This window comes from Siniperca chuatsi, linkage group LG15 (assembly GCF_020085105.1).
Source record: "Siniperca chuatsi isolate FFG_IHB_CAS linkage group LG15, ASM2008510v1, whole genome shotgun sequence".
Lineage (NCBI taxonomy): Eukaryota > Metazoa > Chordata > Actinopteri > Centrarchiformes > Sinipercidae > Siniperca > Siniperca chuatsi.
Window position 1 is genome coordinate 20,968,909 of NC_058056.1, and position 6,000 is coordinate 20,974,908.

Sequence of the window (6,000 nt, forward strand, 5' to 3'; positions counted from 1 at the left end):
TAATCGGCAACTATTTTGATAATCAATTCATTATTATTTGATGGATCCAGCTGAGCAATTTGTTTTATTAATGTTTTATAGACCAATAAAATAATCATTAGTTTCAGCACTACTGTAGGGACAAAACAGGAAAATGATGCAGCTTTCTCTGTAAGGAGCACTGTCTGACTGCAGTTTAAATTGGATTTTGGCATTATGTTTCAACTTATCAATCCCACTGGGGAGGGGCTGTATCTATACCTGATATGAGAATGTCATTTTCACAATTTTGAAGAAATCTGTGTGATCTCAGATGTGGTACAGGTATATTTTCCCACAGAAATCTCATCTATCATAGCTTTCACATTGGTGCCACAAGCTCCCGTGTCCCTCATAATCTCCATTTTGTGTGTGTCACTTTGCTCAACTGTCACCCTGCAGTGTGTCTGTGTATTCTTTGTGTGGAATGGCGGGTTGAAGGGTAAGCGCTCAGATAGCTCTATCTGGGTGCAGCATAGCTCTCTTATCATGCTTCACAGGGGGAGGGCAACCCCTCTCTACTGCAGAACATGACGAAACCACCTTCTTTTGAATGATGCCGCTCACGTAGTTTGAACTGCGAGTGTGTAGGTGTGGGTGTGGCTGTGTGTTTTCATTGGTGGGTATTCGTGAGAATGAGCGCGTGAGGTGAAGTGTGGCGGGGAATCCAACTTTTGTTCATACTGTTGTACACAAAGAATAGAGAAAAAGGAACATGACAGTGTCCTCATGTGGCACTGACTAATAGTGCATACAACAATTGCCGATTTTTTAAAAATTTTGAAATGTATCATATCAGAGATTTAAATGATGACATTAACACTAAAATTAGAGATAAGGAAACAATCTGCATTAATTCTACTGTATGTTTGTGATTTTACAGTGGTGGAATGTAACTAAGTACAATCATCATACTCATCCTAACGAATTACAATTGAGCTGTAATTTTATGCTAATTTTAAGCAGCAACAACATTAAAATTCATACTTTAAGGACACTTTGCTGATAGTATTTTTGCTCAAGTACAATTTCACTTGTAATATAGTAATTTATTGTTATGGTATTGCTACTTTTACTTAAGTAAAGAATCTGAATACTCCTTACACCACAGTGATTTTATGCAACTAACTTTTTAAAAATAACCTTGTATGCCTAAGGTCGAATTTGCCAAATCAAGAGGAGCAGTGTACTCGTTTCTTGTGTTTATGATTAGCATAAAGTACCGTATATAAACAGCTCATCTCTGCGGGAATGTTGACATTAAAAAAATCCTAATTTGGTTGTGAAGAAATAGAAACGGACTTGCAGTGATAGAAGAATTCAGATCATTTACATGAGTGAACATTGCAAAGTACAAATAGTACAAGCCCTATACTCAAAATTGTACACAAGTAAAAGTACAGAAGTATTATTATCAAATTGTACTCAAGCACTCACTATGTGAAAAGGACCCTTTCAGAATATCATATTAGTATGTATATACTGGATTATTATTACTGATGTGCTAACATGCAAGCAGCATTTTAATGCTGTAGCTGGCTGAGGTGGAGCTAACTTTTATACTTCATATGCTGCTGGGTAGAATAATCTATATTTTATAAGATAATTATATTTTTTGCATTAAAAATCTTAATCTGCAAAGTAACTCTAGCTGTCACATAAATGTAATAGAGTAAAAAGATCAATAATTGCCTCTGAAATGTAGTGTAGTAGAGCTGTAAAACAGCATAAAATGGACAAACTTAAGTACAGGTACCTCACAATTGTACTTAAGAACAGTACTTGAGTAAATATACTTATACTATATATATACTTTATACTAAATATACTTTGCATCACTGCAGACATGACTTCACAATGTGACCACAGAGAATGTTTCTCCGGTGCTTTCAGAGAAGAGGCCCTCATTGATGCACAATGATGGCATCCTACAGGTCTCCCTCCTCCTCCTGCTCAGTATCAGTCCTCTGCAGATGGCTGTTATCAGCCTGGGGATGCTCCACCCACCACTGGGGATCCCCTTATCACCTCACACACAACCTGGACAGGACTACTGCACAACACACTCAAACTGCACAAACCCTCCTTACACACTGTACAAGCAACAAACTGTCAGCTGTGTACAAAACCTATAAGACTCTAATCGTGTAGAAAGACTGACTGTTTGACTTGGCTACCAAAGACAAACCGCTGCAAATTAAGTGTGTGAACTGGGACTTCTACTCAGTAACACTGGACTAGGCTCCATTTAGAGTTGCATAAAGGCAAGCTGGCCTCCTGCTTATAGACAGTCCTGTGACACAAAGTTCAGTGCCTGCCACAGCAAGTGTGTGTCTGTTAATAGTGAGGTGTCCTCTTGTCGTGTCCTTGAGTGTCCTGCTCACTCACAGTAGGTTGTCCTGTCAGCTATAAGATCCGGTAAGGCAGAATAAAAGTCTAAAAATACCCAATTAGATGCAGTCACTGATATAGTGAGTGAGGGTATCAGTGGGCTAAAATAGTACCTGTAACTGATTGTAGTTGTAAGGTGTTTCTTAAAAATGCATGATAATGGAGTTTTGGCTAAAAACTGACTCATTACACTGTAACTGAATGCTTATTTGTTTTTATTACTACCCTATTATTTTCACGATTACTCTATTCATCAGTCTCTAGCAGCTCTGTGAGGCTGTACTTAGGCACAGCGGTGCTTTAAGCTAATTGCTAATGCACGTTAGCATGCTCACAATGACAATGCTAACATGCTAATGTTTAGCAGGTACAATGTTTACCATCTTGGTTTAGCATGTTAGCATTCTAACATTCGCTAATTAACACTTAAAACAAAGAACAGCTGAGGCTGATGGGATTGTCATTCATTTTGCAGGCATTTGGTCATAAACCAAAGTATTGGTTTATGACCAGTTGAAATTTTGAGCTGATGGTGGTGCTAGATGAAAAGTCAAGGGATCACCAAAGTCGTTAGGAGTCATTGTCTGCGGACCATGAATGTCTGTACAAAATGTCAAGACAATCCATTCAATAGCTGTTGAGATATTTCAGTCGGGACCAAAGTGGTGGACTGACCGGCAGACCAACAGCAAAGCAAAAGGAAAAAGGTCAATTTGAAGTTCCTACAGCCCAAGTTCTTGAAATTGCATTTTATGTCAAAAGAACTGTACAAAAGCCAAAGGGTGTGCAATTTACAATGATAGAAAACAGAGAAAAGCTGCGTTTTTCCTTCATAAATGACTTAAACGATTAATCAGTAATCAAAACTGTTGTCGATTCATTTTCTGGCAATCGACTATTAGATTAGTCAACAAATTACTGTAAGTGTTTCAGCACTAGTTTAGATGTGTCTGAGTTTGGAAAAAGCTAACGTCACAGACACATAAATGATGTAAGTGCATTATAAGTCATATTATTAGTGTTACCATTGTGAGGTATTTGGAATACATTTGATATGAGGTATTGATACAGATAACACATTTCTTGCTATTATTGGCCTCTACTGATAAGACAAATGATATAATACTTTGGCACCCCCTTTGTATTTCTATCACCTGTAGTAGCCTCAGCACATGGTCCAGTAAATACAACATTTTTATAGCTTCACATTGTGAACTGGTGAGTAAGGGGTGCTCGATAATTTCTCAAAAGTTGTATAAATGTCAAGAGGGATGATTAAAATGTCGGCTGGAAGTGCTGCTTGATCTCAGAAAAAAACAAAACATTACATTTCTTTTTATCAAAACTCGTGCTGCATTACAATAATGCAACATGAGTTTTGCCATCTGTGGATGCACATAAGGTTTTGCAAAAATGGTTAAAAGGTGTGAATGAGATTTTTACTCTTAAAATTTGCTAGAGTTAGAATATAAACAAAACAATTCCTTGTTTCTGAGGTGTGAAAAAACTTTTCTTTGATGATAACCTTTCCACTACTTGTGATTTTATTTGTCTGCACCCATTTCCCTTTGTTGTTTGTTACCGCAAAAACTACAGTGTAAACACATACATACAATGTCAACATCAAATCAGCAGCTGAGACGAATAATAACTATGCTCCCAGCTGTCATGCCTTGTTGATGCTTGCACTCTGAGGAGCAGAAACACTTTAGCTGGCTGGGAGTGAGCACATTATTCTGAGCGGCACGGAGTCAGATGGAGAGGATGAAATAAGAGATGGGTGTGGTTGGGATGTGTGACCTACAGTGTGTGTGAAACTGTAGCAGCAGCAACTGGACTGAGGAGAGGGAGGCCTGTGGTCCAGCAGAGAGTAAATCTGAGACATAAACACAAAGTGGACAGAAATCAATATGGAGGGAGAGGAGGGGGGCTGGTTACTGGATTGAGTGACCACCAAAGTCTGCAGGTCTGACTTCCTCCTCAAACTGCCAATAACAACATCAAACTAACAACTACTCATAAGGAAAAACATGGTGGAAGTTGAGCATAAAAACACTCTGTTTAGCATAATCCATACTGTATATTGATTATGTACACAAGCTGTGAAAAAGGTTCCTTTGTGTGTGGTCAATATTGTTTTGACTGCAACAATACTGAGCCTTAATTTTGTGAGAGGTTATAAGGAATCGATAGTAAACTATTCCTGGAGTGTTTACACAAAAGTCCCTGCTTGCCCAGACATGGCGACACACTCACACTTGTCCTTTTAAGGGGAATGAGGGAGGACGTCTCTTCTGCTCAGGGAACATATTTAAGAGGCCACCACAGTGTTTTCGATTGAGGTTGGGATAAGCATTGTAAGGCGCTTTAAGAAAGAGAGAGAAAATATGTAACTGTGGAAAGTACTTGGGCTTAGGTTAACATCAGTCACAAGTACATTTACTCAAGTACAAATCTGAGGTACCTGTACTTGAGTATTTCCATTTTTTGCTGCTTTATACTTCTGCTCCACTACATTTCAGTGGGAAATATTGTACTTTGTACTCCACTGCACTGTTATAGATTAAATCCCAAAAGTAGCCTATATAAAAATACTTATATAAATTATATATATGCATAAATTATATATATATATATATATATATATATATATATATATATATATATATATATATATATGCTCCACTTTGAGCAACTACAACAGTAAAATTACTTACTCATATATGCATCATCCAAAAAAATTATTTTAGGCTAAGCACGTTCATCAAGTACTTTTACTAAAGTGACATTTTCTATTCAGGACTTTAATATGTAATGTAGTATTTTTTTATAATGCAGTATTGTTACTTATACTTAAGTAAAGGATCGGAATACTTTCTCCACCACTCCAAAACAACTTTCGGAAAGCGCACTTCTCCACGCGCAAACATGCGCACTGACGTCATTGTACACTTTCAATGACCCGCTGCGGCCTGCACACAGTGAAAGATAACAAACTGATAACTCAAGAATTTACCAACATGTAGCTTAATTAAAACTAAAAGGGACTAATTTTAATAGCAGAATACATTCATTTAAAATAAATAATTAGTCTGAAAGCTTTAGAAAACGACGTCATTATTTAAAAATGGCAACCTGGTCCAACAGGTGCTTCAGAGGAAACTTTTAACTCCACTTCAAACAACAGTAGTCTAAACGGAATGAGCACCATTCAGTGACCGGTGACAGAAACTATTTGGCCAAAGATCAATAATTTCACTTAACAATGGCGCAATTAGTCCTAGCTCTGCCTTCAATTTACACTTACGTGCTTCTGGATGTTGTCCTGTCGAAAAGTGTTTATCTTGAGTCTTCTTCCTGCCAATAAACCAATTATAATCCCATTGAAGCAGCGGGGTCCCGGTCAGAGCGGACGGAGGTCTCCACAGCGCGAGGAGGGCACGGGGGACGAGGGAAAGGGGCTGAAGGCGCCTCGCGCTCCACGGTCATTCCCGAAAGCCAGCGACTGACCCACCCTGCCGGGTTAAAAATAAAGTGGGCGCATCCAGTACATGATCTGTGCGCGCAGGGGACGGACATTCCTGACAAGAG

The 6,000-nt window shown here is 38.4% G+C and overlaps 1 protein-coding gene across 2 annotated transcripts in view; it reads right to left on the minus strand.

Moving 5' to 3' along the window:
- Positions 1 to 6,000, minus strand: part of sptb (spectrin, beta, erythrocytic) — a 48,523-nt gene extending 42,523 nt beyond the window's left edge. The window contains exons 1-2 of one of the 2 annotated variants that reach the window (XM_044167180.1): positions 5,717 to 6,000; positions 4,214 to 4,285 (exon numbers count right to left, since the gene is read on the minus strand). The gene's annotated coding sequence lies outside the window, so the exon portion shown is untranslated. The remainder of the gene's footprint in view (positions 1 to 4,213; positions 4,286 to 5,716) is intronic. The other variant, XM_044167179.1, reaches the window with a different exon arrangement.